The sequence below is a fragment of the Biomphalaria glabrata genome, chromosome 8 (genome assembly GCF_947242115.1).
Source record: "Biomphalaria glabrata chromosome 8, xgBioGlab47.1, whole genome shotgun sequence".
NCBI classification, from domain to species: Eukaryota; Metazoa; Mollusca; class Gastropoda; family Planorbidae; genus Biomphalaria; species Biomphalaria glabrata.
Window position 1 is genome coordinate 47,087,568 of NC_074718.1, and position 20,868 is coordinate 47,108,435.

At 30.6% G+C, this 20,868-nt stretch overlaps 4 long non-coding RNA genes across 4 annotated transcripts; 1 reads left to right on the forward strand and 3 right to left on the reverse strand.

Annotated features, from left to right (window-relative positions):
• Window positions 1-8,119: 8,119 nt before the first annotated feature.
• LOC129927629 (uncharacterized) lies at window positions 8,120-9,564 on the reverse strand. The gene is made up of 4 exons (XR_008779242.1): window positions 9,465-9,564; window positions 8,601-8,772; window positions 8,354-8,502; window positions 8,120-8,247 (listed from the first exon to the last, which is right to left on the reverse strand). It is a non-coding gene; the product is annotated as an uncharacterized LOC129927629 (long non-coding RNA).
• Window positions 8,770-14,141, forward strand: LOC129927630 (uncharacterized). The gene is made up of 3 exons (XR_008779243.1): window positions 8,770-9,203; window positions 9,482-9,594; window positions 14,020-14,141. It is a non-coding gene; the product is annotated as an uncharacterized LOC129927630 (long non-coding RNA).
• Window positions 13,010-14,031, reverse strand: LOC129927631 (uncharacterized). Its single transcript, XR_008779244.1, has 3 exons — window positions 13,695-14,031; window positions 13,442-13,588; window positions 13,010-13,357 (listed from the first exon to the last, which is right to left on the reverse strand). It is a non-coding gene; the product is annotated as an uncharacterized LOC129927631 (long non-coding RNA).
• Window positions 14,142-18,692: 4,551 nt separating the features above from the next.
• LOC129927891 (uncharacterized) lies at window positions 18,693-19,771 on the reverse strand. Its single transcript, XR_008779538.1, has 3 exons — window positions 19,436-19,771; window positions 19,183-19,329; window positions 18,693-19,098 (listed from the first exon to the last, which is right to left on the reverse strand). It is a non-coding gene; the product is annotated as an uncharacterized LOC129927891 (long non-coding RNA).
• Between the last annotated feature and the right edge of the window lie 1,097 nt (window positions 19,772-20,868).

Below are 20,868 nucleotides of genomic sequence, written 5' to 3' on the forward strand. Positions count from 1 at the left end.
CTAAATTACAAGGCTCCCAACCTGTATTTATTTAATTATACTTTTGATTTAAGCCATTATTTTTATTGGGACATGATTATAACACAAATTAATCAGATCCTGTACCTTAGAATTAGATCTAGACATCGCCAGGAAAAAGGGAGGGGGAGGGGTCATGAATGTCATGAACATTTTTTTTCGCAATTAAAATAAAAATATAAAAATAAAAGTCATATGGATATATAGAGTTATTTAAACACTCATTGCATTTTGTTTTGCAATATTTTTGAAAGCTGCGAAGAAGGTTTGAATCTTTAAGCCACATATACTTCAGTCAAATGTGTTTACGAAACCTGGCGCGGTCCAATAAACGACAACTTGTCGTTGACGTGGCCGTCTTATTAGTGTAGATTTGATATCCTAGTATCTAGTTCTAGAGTATTCTAGACCTAGATTGGCTAGATATACATTTCTAGATCTCTTACGTAGATCTAAATCCATATTGTAAAATTCTAGATCTAGATCTATAATATGTCTACTTCGGGATTGTAGCATTCACCAACCTATGCTTAGATAAGTTAGATCGCGATTTTCTAAATCAAGTAGATCATACTCTTACTCTTACATATCTATCTTAATATCTAGAATATAGACTTGTGACTCTTTCGGCTTCTGTTGCCAGAGTAATTTCCTTGTTTAAACCAATTTTAATTTCTAGATCTACGAAGTCTACACGATGTATTATATAAGATAAGAAGATAAGATGACGATTCTTTAAAAACATTATTTGATTTAAGAAATTGTTGGATAAAATTAAACTTTAAAAAGAATTAAGCAAAGTTATAGATCTCTAGATTCTTATCTACGTAGGACTAATAAGTTCACTTCAGCTGTGAGCCTGTGTTAAAGCGTCCATTGACAACCAATCATATAAGAGAAAAAAAATCACGCGAACCAATCGGATTATTCTTGTCTGTAAACAGAAGATATATATATATATATATATATATATATATATATATATATATATATATATATATATGTCTTAGCAGTTCTTTTTATAGTCAAGAAACGCATTTATATAGGAGGGAAGAAACTTCAAACTTAAATCATTAATTTTCATTGGATGTCTTTTTATAGTATGACCTTAAAAAAAAACAACAAACGATGAGACCAAACATGGCGGGCTCCCTTTAACCATTGTGTATGAATATCAAGTAAAAACAATGAATCTTTTGGTCATTTTCAGCTCTTATATGACAAGGTGACCATTATTAAATGCATTTTTACATAAAAAAATAATATTTTTCAATGTAATCATTAAGTAAAATGCGTGCAGCACGGGGCTTTAGTGAATGAATGCTTACATATAGTGGCGTCCCATACACGACAGCAGGATCTCATGAGGATGCTGGGGGATTATGTGCTGCTCCATGCAGCCAGTCTGCCAATGTGTGTGTGTATGTATGTGTGTGACACTGTGTGAGGGATTATAAATAAGCGAGAAAAAAAAAGTAAGATTACTAAGATGCATCACTTTTTAATTGAAGATTGGGTGGTAGTGCAAAAAAATAAATAAATCCACCAATGCACCCACCCATCATTGACAGAAAAAAAAAAGATTCCAAATATTATCTATTAAAGGCATTAAAGGGAAACTCCGATAGTTTTTCAAATTTTAGTTATTGACTTATTTAAATTCTGCGTAAAAAGTTGTAATAGTAAACATTATATCATTTGTTATTTAAATGCTCAGAAAATTTTATATTTAATAAATTAGACAGAAAATTCTCCACGCCCCCAAAAAAACGGGGTTCTGTGAGATTTTGTTTTAAGTTATTTCATGCGTCACTTCCCTAAACAATACTGAAAGAGAAACTTGAAACTTTAACCAATCGTATCGCTTCATTCTTACAGTAGCTATTAGGCTGTTAGGCTTAGTGACGGCCTAGTCCAGAGCTATGATACAGTTATTTATATAAACATGTATAGATAGATCCAAAAGCATTAGGATAACTAACTCCAGAAAAAAAGTAACATTTTCATCTAAGCCTCTCCCTATCCCAAGAAGTAAATAGATCGTGTGTCTGAATGATTCGAACAAACTGGTCAGTGTAAGACTAGTCTAGACTACGTGTAGTCGGTCATGACAAGACAACCGAGCGATAGTGTTTGTTGTGTGTTGAGTGGTCTGGCGAGAAAATACACACTGCCGTGATTAGTCAAGCATGTAAATCTACTTTTAATACGCATTTTTTCTTTGCTTACAAGATCCTAGATCTAACTGCATAGACAAAGATATATTTCTTTTACGAGAATGTAAACTTTGCTGTATGGTCTCCTGTTATACTTTCAATAGTCAATAGATTAAAACACCTTTGTGACGTCACATAGAAACCCGGTGAAAGTCTGACTGTTTTGGATGCGCAGAAAAATTACGTCAGAAAAACATCAATTACTAAGTTATTATTGCAAATAAAAAAAAAAAGAATCATATATTCATTATCTGTAAATCAAAACACATATTATATCAAAAATTGTCAAAGTCATCGGAGTTTCCCTTTAACTCCATATGACCATAATAAAGGCTAAAAGAAAAAAAAGATCGATATCAATTTCCACCTTATCTTAAAAATATTACATGTTGACAGCATCATAAATCAAAATATAACTTCGCAGATCTATTTTCTAATTTTACTATTCGACTAGATATAAGCCTAGATCTATTTTAATTCAATATTTATTTCAACTTTATCTTCATAATAATACATGTCAATAGCACCTTAAATTTTAATCAAATTATAACTTCACAGAACTATTTATGTCTCTAAGTAGACCTTGCTACCACTGGCCAGATTTTTTGCGTTGTCTAGGTGCTGGATCAAGACTAAAAGTAGTTTCCAAGGGGGGAATAACCTAGTGGATTTTTAATATCGCCAGCTTAAAACTGATATGGAAAAAAACAACAACAACAGAAATAATAGATTTATATCGCCAGATTATAACTGATAGGAAGAGAATAAGAATAAAACATATAGAAATGCATTGATGCATTTTAAGGTAATAGTTTTTGTTACCTTTTTCAATCTTATAAATTTTATCAGAGTGTACTAAGTCAGGTACAATGCACAGTTAGATACCAAAGTATTGTGCACCTTAATGTGGTTGTCATGGCCGGGGGTGTCAGTGGGGATAAGCTTCCATTGTATATAAAATACTCCTAAAGGCAAGCGTCTCAGATAGCCTCTGACAACCAAGTCCAGCACCTGGCCTTCTCGTGTGGCTTAGATACTAAGCCCGGCAAAACTGCTCTTACTAACAGGTGAAGGCGGATACTTGGCGCCACAAAACCGGGAGCTTCGGGTAGATGGAGCTCGTCAGCCTAGTTAGGCAATTCATCTAGGGGTACTGTGATTTCAAACCCACACTGCATTGCGGTAACAACCTCAAGGAATAATCAGGAGTGAAGCCCCTTAGGCGTTGGGAGTATAAACCGTGAAATTTCCTCCAGCAGCTTCTGCAACTATGTTGGTGCCAAATGTAACTCGAAGCGTTCTTTTGGATCTCATCAGCAAGGTTGAGAGAGGGACCATGACGCATGAACAGAATAGTACACTATTTTGGGTTATAGTGATTTTCAGAATTTTAAGTTTTATCTTAAAATTGATTTTTGCAAAAGATCAAGACAAATATTGTTATAGCTATAAGCAAGAGTAATACATCTTTTTAGAATATAATGTAAAAGCTCTTTTGTCATGCTACTGTACATATTTAAATATCATTCTCACATAGAAATTCTAAATGCATTTCTTCTTGGATAGTAAAAATTACTTTATTATGAAATAAGTACAGAATTATAAAGACATTTATTTCAAAGCTCTTTATTATCATTGAATAAATTATATTATCTACTCGTAGGAATGAAAAAAAAGTGTGCAGTATAGTTGCTACACAGAAAGACCTACAATTATGTCTAATATTACAGAAAATCATTCTTTACATAACAATAATTTTTAATAATAAAAAACTGCATTTAAATATTACATAGCATACTAACTATCAGTACCTAAAACGCAATTAAACTATTATTTAATACAAAACTATATGATTGAGCTTTTTATAAGCAAAATTGTAGTCAAACTGAATATCCATTTGATTGGATCAATAAAAATTAACTTATCTTAGAATGGACCTCATTCACCAACATTTAGTCACGTGATCTTATTGATAAAACAATGAAAAAAACTGTCTCGTGACAACCATCATAAATTAAACATGAGATCGTAAATTATATAGAAGAGATAAAGCACCACGTGGCTAAATGTTGTTTGTTTACAATTGGTGAATGAGGTCCATTGAAAACTATCTAAGATTCATAATGCCCCCCATAATGAAGAATTACAGAAATAGTTAAGACTAACATAAGCCTAACAATAAAATGTATAGTTCTTATTTAATTAACTTTCTTGACATTATTATAATTAAGCCACATAAGAAAACATATGTAAATTGTCACTAGCTTTAACAAAGCTTCGTTGATGTCTTTGTTGATTTGTGGAGAGGTATCAATCTTGGCTAGTATGCTGGAAAAAATTTGAAAAGAATATTTATTAAACTGCTTTATAAATAAACTAAATCCATAACATATATAAAAATAAAAAGTATGTAATACATATATCAAGATCTAAATAAAAAAAAATTGAAAACTAAGGGCTTAATTAAATGACATTATAATATTTTGTTACTCGCCAGCATTGATTATTTCAACCAAACAATTGAAATAGCCTTATTTTTAACTTTTCACAATTTCTTTTTAATTAAGGGCCACCAAATTCACCTTGCCTATGGCATCCAATTCCCAAAATGCCAGCACTGCCAGCACAATGGCCATATGCAAATACTTTTCCCCAACTAATGTCAGGTACCCATTAGAGTTGGGTGGGTTACTCCGAGGCGCCCTTTTAATTCCTGAATTAAAAAAAAAATTCTAACCTTTGCTAGAGACCATAGTCTTGAGTAAACTGAGAAATAAGATGAGATTGTCTAGATGACTAACAAGATCTAGTGACAATCAAGTCTAGAGTCTATTGAAAAATATAGAAATAGAATATATTATTTAGCTTTAGATCTAGAATCTAAAATTATTATAAACTCTAATCAAGATTGACTAGATCATGATAGATGAGTAGAGATCTAAATTTATGTTCTCTATGTTAGATAATAGTTTTTGCATCCATTTTTTGGTATACACTTCTTTCACCTACTAACTAGATGATTAGGTGGCTGAAGGTTACAACATCATAAAGACTGGGGTTTTGAATTCCAGGATATTTATGATAATTCCAAGTCAACCCAACTCTAATGGGTACCTAAGATCAGTTGAGGAAAAGATAGGTGTAAGATAATACCTTAATAACATTCAGTAATAGTAAATAATTACCTGATGCATGGCTAGTCCAGCTTTCTCTGGAAATGTTCCAGCCCAGTGCACACATCTTCACAATAAATCTAATTACTGCAAAATAAAAGGTAAACTTGCATCATGTGAAATAAAAAATAATTAAATTTTTATTCAACCAGTGTCAATATGAAAAGTCATCACAAAAAAGCAAATTTGGATTATAATAGCTAAAGCAAAAAAATAAAAATAAAATCTAAATAACCTAAAAAAGATAAAATATAAGTTTGATTCTGAAAGGCCATAACAAAATAATACAAGATAATTCCAGACAGCCACTACAAATAACACAAAAGTTGATTCCAAGCAGTCATAAAGAAAAGTTATCAAGTAGATTCCAAATATTAACTGCCAAAAAATAATCAAGTTAATTCTAAATAACAACAAACAAACAAACAAAAAAATGCAAAAGTCTGATTCTAAACAGCCATCACAAAAAAAAAGCAATTAATTTAAACAACCACTACGAAAAACATCAGACATTGATCGTAAAAACACACAAATCCGATGAAGAGCTTAAGTAATATACACATGTCTGATTCCAAACAGCCATCTCCAAAGAAGAAAATGTCAATTCATTCAGCTACTAAAAAAAGCACATGATTCTTTAAAAAAAAAAAAAAAAAAAAAATCCGCTACTGAACAATGATCACAAAAAACACACAAGTCTAATTTCAAACAGAGCTCATAAAAAGCCATCACAAAAAAAAAAGCCCACAAGTCTAATGCAGAACATTGATCACAAAAATGCACAAGTCCAATTTAAAACATTGATAAAAGAAAAACTAACAAATCTGATAAAGAACATCAATTAAAAAAACACATGTCCAAACTGCCATCAATAAAGACCCAAATGTCAATTCAATCAGCCACTACTAAAAAAAGCAGTTGATTTAAAAAAAAAAAAAACAAGTCTTATGCCGAACATTGATCACAAAAAAACCCCACCAAGTCCAGTTTCGAACTCCACACCGATCTTAAAAAGGAGGCATAAGTCAGACTTCTAACAGCCATCACATAAAATAAACAAATAAAAATGCCATTCTAAAAAAACACAAAGTAAATGCACAACTCGGAATGTGAATATCCATCACAGAAAAACACAAGTCTTTTTTAAACAGCCCACACAAAAAATAAGTATGATTAAAAACACCCATCACAAAAATTTTAATAACCACCAAAAAAAAAATGCGCAAGTCGGATTTATATTACTGATCATAAAAAGACACAAGTCCAATTCTGAACATCAATAACATAATCACACAAGTCCGATTCCAATCAGCCATTACAAAAAAGGACTATTTCATTCCAAACAGCCATCACGAAAAAAGCAAATTTCTTTTCAAACAGCCACTATACAAAACACGTTGATTCTAAACAAAAAAAAAAAAAAAAAACACAAGTCCGATGTCGAACATCAGTTACAAAAAAAATTTTAAAAATGTCCATTCTAAATAACCATAAAATGAATGCACTAGTTTGATTCCAAACAGCAATCACAAAAAAGCATATGTCGATTCAAACAGCGACTACGAAAAACTTGAATGCCAATTCTAAATAACCACATAAAATTTTTTTTTAAATGTACAAGTTCTATTCCGAGCATTAATCACAAAAATGACAAGTAAGAATCAAACAGCTACAGCCATTGCAAGTCGATTCCAAATAGCCAACATAAAAAAAAAAAAAAATTAAAAAAAAGGAAGTCGTTGCTAAATAATACACACAAAATGGACAAGTCCGATTCAAAATAACTGGTTAACAAAACTAATCCCAAGTCGATTCTAAACAGCCTCAATATTAACATGCCAGATTAAAAATAGCCACCAAAAAAATGCACAGATTAAAAAAAGCGGCACAACAAAAACAAAGCTCCAAATCAAAATAGCAACACAATACAAAATGCAATTTCGAAAATAGTTTAATTCCACAATTTAAATTACTTTAGTATTTATGAAATGATCACCATGACTACAAAATATTTTACAAAATACATTATTTTCTTACCTTTACCTAATCTGTTGAACCATTGGGGCACCACACAAGTTCTGTCAACCATCCTTCTTTATTCCTCTCTTTACTTGGCCTTGGATAAAACTTCATTTAATGTCAGACCTGCCAATTCTTTGAAGCCTTCCCATTGCTCTGTCTTTCTTTCATTCTTCCTTCTGGAACTCTATGGTAAAAGGACCATAATCCTGGTTTTATTTTCTTGAAAAGGGAATATAGAGATTAAGCCGCTTCTTAAAAAAATTAAATTTCATTTCTACTTAAAAAAAAAACAACAAAATTAAGCTACAAGTTTATTACCCTTGTTATAATGTAATTATAACCATAGCTAGAAAATGTTTTACAAATACTTTAAATTCTTACCATTACCTATCAATCAGTCTGTTGAACCATGGGGGCACCACACAAGATCTGTCAACAGCCCTTCTATATTCCTCTCTGTACTTAGCCCTGGATAAACCATTTCATGGCAGACCTGCCCATTCTTTCATGTCTTCACATTGCTCTCTTGTCTTTCATTCTTCATCCTGGAACTCAATGGTCAAAGGAGCATAACCCTGGTATTATTTTCTGGAAATAAAAAAAGACTGATTAAGTCCCTTTATGTAATTAACACCATTTTTTTACAAAATACATTAAATTCTTACCATTACCTATCTATCAGTCTGTTGAACCTTGGGGGCACCACACAAGATCTGTCAACAGCCCTTCTATATTCCTCTCTGTACTTAGCCCTGGATAAACCATTTCATGGCAGACCTGTCCATTCTTTGATGTCTTCCCATCTCTCTGTCTTCCTTCTTTGTACACAAATGGGGAAAAAATGGACCATAATTCTTAAAAAAGAAATTTAAAATCATTAAATAAAATTTAATTTAATTTCTAATTATCAATAAAATATCTTACCAGAATGCTAGCCACACTTTCTAAAACTATGACCAGTGCCTTATTTAAATCTTGAATTATATTTCTAGTCTAGGAGTTCCAATCAATTTTGTTGTATACAAAGGCCATGATACTGATTATAGGAATATGCCAGATGTCTGTTTCAGCATCTGAGTAAATAAATTAATGAAACTCCTATGACTCTAAGTTAGGGTAATGTCATCTTTCATATCTGTATTTAAAAAAAACAAAAAAAAACTGGACATACATTCCTCATAATCAGTTCCCATCCTGTTTGTCATTTAAATATTTTGGATATTCCTTTTACATTCCAGCCAAGATCTCGCAGCGGACAGTAGAATATGGCAGTTTAAACTTCAGATCATTGTGTCAACCGTCTCGTGCAAACCACAAAACCAGGCAGTTTAATCAAGATCCACCTAAGAATGAAAAATACTATAAGATACAATTTCACATTACATCTAGAAAAGGATAGCTATATTTAACTTGATCTAGTAGAAGATGTACAACTATCATACCCATATAATGTAGATTAACAAACTGATTCAAGATAAATACTATTAAGCCAATCCTACACCCATACTACTTGTATACATAAAATTGGGTGGATCTAGAATTTTAGATCTAGATAGACTAGATTCTTATTAAAATTCTAGATCTTTTCTATTAAGTAATAAAAATCTTTAAAATGTATTTTAATATGGATGAAGTTTAACAGAAATGATTGGAAAATAGTCGATGCCAACGCAGAGGCTCTTGTTCTCGTATGAGCCATAGTTGTCTATTGACTGAAGGTGGTGGAGATAATTCAACAAGATGATTTACAATGTAATTCAAGAGATCTGTCTAGGTTAGTTCATTATTTTTCTTGAAGATTTCTATGATCAAGTCTAGATTTACTAGATCTAGCATCATATACAATAATTTCTAGAGATCTAGTGCTAAGTCCTATACATATGGGATCTAGATCTAATCAAGATCTATCTAAAATCAGAATAAAAAATATGGAATGTCACACTAGATTTAGAATAGAATAGCAAAGTTTTACCAATATCTAGATTTTTAGTCCAGTAAATCAACTTATATAGATCAAGATATAAATTAAATTCACCTTTATCTATCCCTTAGTCTGTTGGACTGTTAAGGCACCACACAAGGTTTGTCGACCATTCTTTTCCTCACCGTCTTTTGAATGACTAATTCCTGAGAATAGTAAACCGTTATTGTTAAAGAATATACAGGTAATCAGTGCTTTTTTGTAAAGAAATAGGTGCCGGAGCTCAGTGATGGATTGCCTTTTAACAACTAATAAATAAATAATAAACTTTAAAATACAAAAGTAACTTTTTCGCTGCATTGAAAAAAGTGCCGGTACACTGTACCAGTGCTTAATGTAATGCTGCTGACCTGAAAAATTGTAGTTAAACTAAATAATACAGTAATATTAAGCCCATACTAATTAGTCTTAGATATTTAGATCTAGAAATTATATTGAAATTGTGTAGATCTAGTCCAGTGATGCCCAACCTAATTTTACCCGCGGGTCATTATAATTTCCAACACTCATCTCGCGGGCCACATGAACGAAAAGTTATAAAAATAAAATAAAATTGTTCTGAAACTATTTTGGTAGAAACCTATGGATTTGACACTTAATTATTAGGTTATTTGACAATTATATTTTTTTACGCGTCAGACAATAGGTTATATTCTCTACTTAAATGTGAGCAACACTGGCTCATGTTGTGGTCTCTTTTTGATAAATATCCTCCAATATCTAAGCATAGTATTTAACAATTTTTTATTCGCGACTCAAACCAAGAATGCCACCATATTTATTTTATAATGCCGTTTTTAAGTTGTTTTATTAAACAGCCACACTTTCTTTACAAAATAAATATGTTGGCTTATTATCATGTTCAACAAAAAAAAAAAAAAAGTAAAGATCTGCTAACTTGTCCTGGTAGATTCTACATTCAGAGTCCCATTTCATAAACACACAAATGTTAAAGTTCATGGTACCAATCCATGAGAGAAAAAAGTGAGGGCCCAAACGTAGGTAAAGATACATTTTTTCAACCTTTTTTTTTTTTTTTTGTTTGGAAGGTAGATTTCTACACATAGTGCCGACGTTTCGGCGGGCCGGATGGAACCACGTTGCGGGCCGCATCTGGCCCGCGGGCCGTAGTTTGGGCATCACTGATCTAGTCAATCTAGATTTCAAAGCAAAGAAAACAGAAGAACTGTGGACCATAAGGCAAAGGCGATAGGATCGACATGGACCAAGCTGAAGAAATCCAGAATATTTATTGAAAATTTTTAGTTAGATCTAGACTAATAATCTAGAATACTAGGACTATAGTAATCTATACATTCTTTTCTAGACTCTACTAGACAAACTCTAATGATGATTCTAATATTAAATATGTAGATCTAGAGCAGTGGTTCCCAAACTTTTTTGTCTCGTAGACCCCTTGCCATGTTTTCTGCTTTTCGGTAGAACCCCTGCTTAACTTATTTTTTTTTTTTTTGTATTTTTTTTTTTAGATAAATTTTTTTTAATTTTAATTTTTATTTTTTTTTTATTTTTTTTTAGATAATTTTTTTTTTTTTTTTTTAATTTTTTTTTTTTCGAGAATTGACTATCCAGGTACTGACTTCACTGTAGACCAGTGGTTCCCAAACTTTTATAAAAAAAATTTTATAATTTAAAAAAATTTTTTTTTTTTTTTTTTTTTTTTTTTTTTTTTTTTTCCGAGAATTGACTATCTTGGGACTGACTTCACTGTAGACCAGTGGTTCCCAAAATTTTAGTAAAATTTTTTTTTTTTTTTTTTTTTAATGTTTTTTTTTAGATAATTTTTTTTTTTTTAATTTTTTTAGATAAATTTTGTTTTAAAATTTATTTTTTTTTAATTTTTTTAGATAAATTTTGTTTTAAATTTTTTTTTTTTTCTTTCGAGAATTCACTATCCCAGGACTGACTTCACTGTAGACCAGTGGTTCCCAAACATTTAGTAAAATTTTTTTTTTTTTTTTTTTTTTAATTTTTTTTTTTTTCAAAATTTTTTTTTTTTTTAATATTTTTTTTTTTTTTTTTGATTTTTTTTTTTTTTTTTTTTTTAATTTTTTTTTTTTTTTGATTTTTTTTTTTTTTTTTTTAATTTTTTTTTTTTTTTGATTTTTTTTTTTTTTTTTTTTTTTTAATTTTTTTTTTTTTTTGATTTTTTTTTTTTTTAATTTTTTTTTTTTGATTTTTTTTTTTTTTTTTTTTAGATAAATTTCTTTTTTTTTTTAGATAATTTTTTATTTTTTTTTTAATTTTTTTAGATAAATTTTGTTTTAAATTTTTTTTTTTTTTTTTTTTTTTGAGAATTAATAACGCGGGACCGATTTCACTGTAGACCAGTGGTTCCCAAATTTTTTTGTTTCGTAGACCCCTTGCCATGTTTTCTGCTTTTTGGTAGACCCCCTACTTAACTTATATTGCTTTTTTTTTTCAATTTATTTGAAAACTAATTTCTAATTTTAGTGAGTTGAAGAGTAAAATGCAATTTAAAAATACATATAAGTATTAAATAATAACTCATTTTTATTGATAAAATTCAAATTTATCCAATTTAATATGTATTGCTGGAATCATCAAACACACTGGAAATGTTTTTTTACCCAGGCTTATCATCTGTTCCTATGGATGTCATGTTTCATACATTCTATAAAGAAGACATTCAAACAATAAATATTAATTAATTAATTTGTTTTAAGTATCATTGTAAAAGTTTTCACAAAGAGTTTCTCGTGTATCTTTCACGTGTCCGCCGAACTGTTTTCACTTAAGGGGAAGGGACGAAGGCCAGTAACTGGCCCCTTAGCCAGTAGGCTTCAAGCAGGAAGAGCTCATTAGCCACATAGCAGAAGGAAAACTGAATTTAAAAATCTGCTGCCTTGCAACTATTCCCAAACATGGGAAAGCTGTCGTGGGTCAACCCTGAGGAAAAATAAGGAGCTGGCAACCCCTAGGCAGTTTACAGCACACAGCGCTACACCCCATCAGAGCCTGTGACGCCACTGGTTCCAAACTGATCCCAAACTGTATATATTTCCTTTGCAAAGAATCACATAAGAAGCTTTTAATTTGATAACTCATGCCACCGATGTGCCCTTGAACTGTATTTTTGTTTAAAGAAATTCTTTTAATAATATCAGATGTAGGTGTGTGTAAAACAGTTTTCACAACTACAACGGCTGGTAAAATCAATGTTTTACCTATGTTTCCATATTTTGCTATAAGTAAAGAGATATTGTAAGATGCTCACAAACCAACATCTTCTCTATATATATATGATGTTGAAGTGAGATTGTGTGGGTCTATTCTTAACTTTATCTTTGAGTGCTAGAAAATTTTTAAATCTTTATCTATTTTGTTAGGGTGACATTGTCTCAGATGATCCTCTAGCAATTGGTTTCGTATCATTATTTTTAAAAAGTCACTTAGGCAACGGCTTGTTTGACAAGGAAGGAATGAATCCCAGTTTTAAATAATCAATGATGGACAGTGTACATTTCTTTTCGTGAAACATTTGTTACATGCAGACAAAATTAAAATTTTTAAATAAGTATTGAGAAGATTCTTTGGTTTGATTAGCAGGATATATATTTAAATGATTTACCAAGATAAAAATCATATATTACTGTATAAAATAATTACATTAAATGAATGTAAAAATTAAAAAAAGAGTGATTAAGTCCCTTAATGTAATTAACACCATTTTGTTTACAAAATACATTAAATTCTTACCATTACCTATCAATCAGTCTGTTGAACCATGGGGGCACCACACAAGATCTGTCAACAGCCCTTCTATATTCCTCTCTGTACTTAGCCCTGGATAAACCATTTCATGGCAGACCTGCCCATTCTTTCATGTCTTCACATTGCTCTCTGTCTTTCATTCTTCATCCTGGAACTCAATGGTCAAAGGAGCATAACCCTGGTATTATTTTCTGGAAATAAAAAAAGACTGATTTAGTCCCTTAATGTAATTAACACAATTTTTTTTAAAAAATACATTAAATTCTTACCATTACCAATCAATTAGTCTGTTGAACCATGGGGGCACCACACAAGATCTGTCAACAGCCCTTCTATATTCCTCTCTGTACTTAGCCCTGGATAAACCATTTCTTGGCAGACCTGCCCATTCTTTGATGTCTTTCCATCTCTCTGTCTTCCTTCTTTGTACACAAATGGGGAAAAAATGGACCATAATTCTTAAAAAAGAAATTTAATATCATTAAATAAAATTTAATTTAATTTCTAATTATTAATAAAATATCTTACCAGAATGCTAGCCACACTTTCTAAAACTATGACCAGTGCCTTATTTAAATCTTGAATTATATTTCTAGTCTAGGAGTTCCAATCAATTTTGTTGTATACAAAGGCCATGATACTGATTATAGGAATATGCCAGATGTCTGTTTCAGCATCTGAGTAAATAAATTAATGAAACTCCTATGACTCTAAGTTAGGGTAATGTCATCTTTCATATCTGTATTAAAAAAACACAAAAAAAAAACAAAAAAAAACTGTACATACATTCCTCATTATCAGTTCCCATCCTGTTTGTCATTTAAATATTTTGGACATTCCTTTTACATTCCAGCCAAGATCTTGCAGCGGACAGTAGAAAATGGCAGTTTGAACTTCAGATCATTGTGTCAACCGTCTCGTGCAAACCACAAAACCAGGCAGTGTAATCAAGATCTACCTAAGAATGAAAAATACTATCAGATACAATTTCACATTACATCTAAAAAAGGATAGCTATATTTAACTTGATCTAGAAGAAGATGTACAACTATCATACCCATATAATGTAGATTAACAAACTGATTCAAGATAAATACTATTATCTTCTTATCTTATATAATACAGACGTTACTTCAAAAAAGAAGATGATTACGTCCTACGCGTCAAACATTTAGTCATGCATATTAACCAATGACTTAAATTCTGCCAAGTCACTGGTTTTCCTGGCTAGCTCAGGCAACCCATTCCATGCTCTAATAGCACTAGGGAAGAAGGAGTATTTGTACAAATTTGTCCTAGCATATGGGACGAGGAATGTGCCTTTATCTTTGTGTCTTTCAGAGTATTTTATTAAATTTTGTTTTTGTATTTGAAGATTATGGTTCAGTGTTTTATGTATGATTGCTACTTTACTTTTGAGCCTTCTGTCCTGAAGACTTTCTAAATTTAGTGATTTTACTAAAAGTGTTACTCTAGTCAAATGTGAATATTCGTTTGTTATGAATCGCACTGCTCTATTTTGTGTCTGTTCTAGTTTCTTAATGTTTTCTTGAGTTGTGGGGTCCCAAACGGAGGATGCATATTCTATTATTGGCCTAACCAAAGTTTTAAATAACATTTTAGTTTTATGTTCTTATTTGATTTATAGAAATTTCTTTTAATAAATCCTAATGCTTTGTTTGATTTTTTTTGTAGTTTCATCAATATGTGGATTCCATGACAGTTTTTCATTTATTATAACACCTAGGTATTTTGCGTTTTTAGTCTGTGTTACTGGTTTGCCATGAATAAGATAAGTGGAATTAATTTGTTTTAGTTTTTTTGTTACTCTTAACAACTGACATTTTTCTGGGTGGAAAGACATGCTCCAATTTGATTCCCATTTCTGTAATTCATCTAATTCTCTTTGTAAAATATCTGTGTCTTGTGTTGTTTTTATTGTTCTATATATTATGCAATCGTCTGCAAATAATCTGACTTTTGTTCCTGAAGTAATGCAATTTGGTAAATCATTTATGTAAATTAAAAATAGTAGTGGACCCAAGACTGTTCCTTGAGGTACACCTGAGTTTACTATTATCGGTGTTGATTTAGAGCCATTTATTATTACAGTTTGTTCTCTCCCTATCAGAAAGTCCTTAATCCACTGATGCAGTGGACCATTAATGCCGAAATATTTTAATTTTTTAAGCAAACTATGGTGGTGAACTTTGTCAAAAGCCTTAGAAAAATCTAGTAAGATAGCATCTATTTGTTCACTATTATATTAAGCCAATCCTACACCCATACTACTTGTATACATAAAATTGGGTGCATCTAGAATTTTAGATCTAGATAGAGTAGATTCTTATTAAAATTCTAGATCTTTTCTATTAAGTAATAAAAACCTTTAAAATGTATTTTAATATGGATGAAGCTGAACAGAAAGGATTGGAAAATAGTCGATGCCAACGCAGAGGCTCTTGTTCTCGTATGAGCCATAGTTGTCTGTTGACTGAAGGTGGTGAAGATAATTCAACAAGATGATTTACAATGTAATTCAAAAGATCTGTCTAGGTTAGTTCATTATTTTTCTTGAAGATTTCTATGATCAAGTCTAGATTTTCTAGATCTAGCATCATATACAATAATTTCTAGAGATCTAGTGCTAAGTCCTATACATATGGGATCTAGATCTAATCAAGATCTATCTAAAATCAGAATAAAAAATATGGAATGTCACACTAGATTTAGAATAGAATAGCAAAGTTTTACCAATATCTAGATTTTTAGTCCAGTAAATCAACTTATATAGATCAAAATATAAATTAAATTCACCTTTATCTATCCCTTAGTCTGATGGACTGTTAAGGCACCACACAAGGTTTGTCGACCATTCTTTTCCTCACCGTCTTTTGAATGACTAATTCCTGAGAATAGTAAACCATTATTGTTAAAGAATATACAGGTAATCAGTGCTTTTTTGTAAAGAAATAGGTGCCGGAGCTCAGTGATGGATTGCCTTTTACCAACTAATAAATAAATAATAAACTTTAAAATACAAAAGTAACTTTTTCGCTGCATTGAAAAAAGTGCCGGTACGCTGTACCAGTGCTTACTGTAATGCTGCTGACCTGAAAAATTGTAGTTAAACTAAATAATACAGTAATATTAAGCCCATACTAATTATTCTTAGATATATAGATCTAGAAATTATATTGACATTGTGTAGATCTAGTCAATCTAGATTTCAAAGCAAAGAAAACAGAAGAACGGTAGACCATAAGGCAAAGACGATAGGATTGACATGGACCAAGCTGAAGAAATCCAGAATATTTATTGAAAATTTTAAGTTAGATCTAGACTAATAATCTAGAATACTAGGACTATAGTAATCTATACATTCTTTTCTAGACTCTACTAGACAAACTCTAATGATGATTCTAATATAAAATATGTAGATCTAGAGCAGTGGTTCCCAAATTTTTTTGTCTCGTAGACCCCTTGCCATGTTTTCTGCTTTTCGGTAAAACCCCTGCTTAACTTATATTTTTTTTTTTGTATTTTTTTTTTTAGATAAATTTTTTTTAATTTTTATTTTTTTTTATTTTTTTATTTTTTTTAGATAATTTTTTTTTTTTTTTTTAATTTTTTTTTTTTTCGAGAATTGACTTTCCCGGTACTGACTTCACTGTAGACCAGTGGTTCCCAAACTTTTATAAAAAAATTTTTATAATTTTTAAACAAATTTTTTTTATTTTTTTTTTTCCGAGAATTGACTATCTTGGGACTAACTTCACTGTAGACCAGTGGTTCCCAAAATTTTAGTAAAATTTTTTTTTTTTTTTTTTTTTTTTTTTTTTTTTTTTTTTTTATAAAAAAAATTTTTTTTCAATTTTTTTTTTTCAATTTTTTTTTTTAGATAAATTTTTTTTTTTAATTTCTTTAGATAAATTTTGTTTTAAATTTTTTTTTTTTTTTTTGAGAATTCACTATCCCAGGACTGATTTCACTGTAGACCAGTGGTTCCCAAACATTCAGTAAAATTTTTTTTTTTTTTTTTTTTTTTTAATTTTTTTTTTTTTTTTTTTTTAGTAAATTTTTTTTTTTTTTGAGAATTCACTATCCCAGGACTGATTTCACTGTAGACCAGTGGTTCCCAAACATTCAGTAAAATTTTTTTTTTTTTTTTTTTTTTTAATTTTTTTTTTTTTTTTTTTTTAGTAAATTTTTTTTTTTTTTTTTTTTTTATAAAATTTTTTTTTTTAATTTTTTTTTTTTTTTTTTTTAGTAAATTTTTTTTTTTTTTTTTTTTTTGAGAATTCACTATTGCGGGACTGACTTCACTGTAGACCAGTGGTTCCCAAACTTTTTTGTTTCGTAGACCCCTTGCCATGTTTTCTGCTTTTTGGTAGACCCCCTGCTTAACTTATATTGCTTTTTTTTTTTCAATTTATTTGAAAACTAATTTCTAATTTTAGTGAGTTGAAGAGTAAAATGCAATTTAAAAATACATATAAGTATTAAATAATAACTCATTTTTATTGATAAAATTCAAATTTAACCAATTTAATATGTATTGCTGGAATCATCAAACACACTGGAAATGTTTTTTTACCCAGGCTTATCATCTGTTCCTATGGATGTCATGTTTCATACATTCTATAAAGAAGACATTCAAACAATAAATATTAATTAATTAATTTGTTTTAAGTATCATTGTAAAAATTTTCGCAAAGAGTTTCTCCTGTATCTTTCACGTGTCCGCCGAACTGTTTTCACTAAAGGGGAAGGGACGAAGGCGAGTAACTGGCGCCTTAGCCGGTAGGCTTCAAGCAGGAAGAGCTCATTAGCCACATAGCAGAAGGAAAACTGAATTTAAAAATCTGCTGCCTTGCAACTATTCCCAAACATGGGAAAGCTGTCGTGGGTCAACCCTGAGGAAAAATAAGGAGCTGGCAACCCCTAGGCAGTTTACAGCACACAGCGCTACACCCCATCAGAGCCTGTGACGCCACTGGTTCCAAACTGATCCCAAACTGTATATATTTCCTTTGCAAAGAATCACATAAGAAGCTTTTAATTTGATAACTCATGCCACCGATGTGCCCTTGAACTGTATTTTTGTTTAAAGAAATTCTTTTAATAATATCAGATGTAGGTGTGTGTAAAACAGTTTTCACAACTACAACGGCTGGTAAAATCAATGTTTTACCTATGTTTCCATATTTTGCTATAAGTAAAGAGATATTGTAAGATGCTCACAAACCAACATCTTCTCTATATATATATGATGTTGAAGTGAGATTGTGTGGGTCTATTCTTAACTTTATCTTTGAGTGCTAGAAAATTTTTAAATCTTTATCTATTTTGTTAGGGTGACATTGTCTCAGATGATCCTCTAGCAATTGGTTTCGTATCATTATTTTAAAAAAGTCACTTAGGCAACGGCTTGTTTGACAAGGAAGGAATGAATCCCAGTTTTAAATAATCAATGATGGACAGTGTACATTTCTTTTCGTGAAACATTTGTTACATGCAGACAAAATTAAAATTTTTAAATAAGTATTGAGAAGATTCTTTGGTTTGATTAGCAGGATATATATTTAAATGATTTACCAAGATAAAAATCATATATTACTGTATAAAATAATTACATTAAATGAATGTAAAAATTAAAAAAAGAGTGATTAAGTCCCTTAATGTAATTAACACCATTTTGTTTACAAAATACATTAAATTCTTACCATTACCTATCAATCAGTCTGTTGAACCATGGGGGCACCACACAAGATCTGTCAACAGCCCTTCTATATTCCTCTCTGTACTTAGCCCTGGATAAACCATTTCATGGCAGACCTGCCCATTCTTTCATGTCTTCACATTGCTCTCTGTCTTTCATTCTTCATCCTGGAACTCAATGGTCAAAGGAGCATAACCCTGGTATTATTTTCTGGAAATAAAAAAAGACTGATTTAGTCCCTTAATGTAATTAACACAATTTTTTTTAAAAAATACATTAAATTCTTACCATTACCAATCAATTAGTCTGTTGAACCATGGGGGCACCACACAAGATCTGTCAACAGCCCTTCTATATTCCTCTCTGTACTTAGCCCTGGATAAACCATTTCTTGGCAGACCTGCCCATTCTTTGATGTCTTTCCATCTCTCTGTCTTCCTTCTTTGTACACAAATGGGGAAAAAATGGACCATAATTCTTAAAAAAGAAATTTAATATCATTAAATAAAATTTAATTTAATTTCTAATTATTAATAAAATATCTTACCAGAATGCTAGCCACACTTTCTAAAACTATGACCAGTGCCTTATTTAAATCTTGAATTATATTTCTAGTCTAGGAGTTCCAATCAATTTTGTTGTATACAAAGGCCATGATACTGATTATAGGAATATGCCAGATGTCTGTTTCAGCATCTGAGTAAATAAATTAATGAAACTCCTATGACTCTAAGTTAGGGTAATGTCATCTTTCATATCTGTATTAAAAAAACACAAAAAAAAACAAAAAAAAACTGGACATACATTCCTCATTATCAGTTCCCATCCTGTTTGTCATTTAAATATTTTGGACATTCCTTTTACATTCCAGCCAAGATCTTGCAGCGGACAGTAGAAAATGGCAGTTTGAACTTCAGATCATTGTGTCAACCGTCTCGTGCAAACCACAAAACCAGGCAGTGTAATCAAGATCTACCTAAGAATGAAAAATACTATCAGATACAATTTCACATTACATCTAAAAAAGGATAGCTATATTTAACTTGATCTAGTAGAAGATGTACAACTATCATACCCATATAATGTAGATTAACAAACTGATTCAAGATAAATACTATTATCTTCTTATCTTATATAATACAGATGTTACTTCAAAAAAGAAGATGATTACGTCCTACGCGTCAAACATTTAGTCATGCATATTAACCAATGACTTAAATTCTGCCAAGTCACTGGTTTTCCTGGCTAGCTCAGGCAACCCATTCCATGCTCTAATAGCACTAGGGAAGAAGGAGTATTTGTACAAATTTGTCCTAGCATATGGGACGAGGAATGTGCCTTTATCTTTGTGTCTTTCAGAGTATTTTATTAAATTTTGTTTTTGTATTTGAAGATTATGGTTCAGTGTTTTATGTATGATTGCTACTTTACTTTTGAGCCTTCTGTCCTGAAGACTTTCTAAATTTAGTGATTTTACTAAAGGTGTTACTCTAGTCAAATGTGAATATTCGTTTGTTATGAATCGCACTGTTCTATTTTGTGTCTGTTCTAGTTTCTTAATGTTTTCTTGAGTTGTGGGGTCCCAAACGGAGGATGCATATTCTATTATTGGCCTAACCAAAGTTTTAAATAACATTTTAGTTTTATGTTCTTATTTGATTTATAGAAATTTCTTTTAATAAATCCTAATGCTTTGTTTGATTTTTTTTGTAGTTTCATCAATATGTGGATTCCATGACAGTTTTTCATTTATTATAACACCTAGGTATTTTGCGTTTTTAGTCTGTGTTACTGGTTTGCCATGAATAAGATAAGTGGAATTAATTTGTTTTAGTTTTTTTGTTACTCTTAACAACTGACATTTTTCTGGGTGGAAAGACATGCTCCAATTTGATTCCCATTTCTGTAATTCATCTAATTCTCTTTGTAAAATATCTGTGTCTTGTGTTGTTTTTATTGTTCTATATATTATGCAATCGT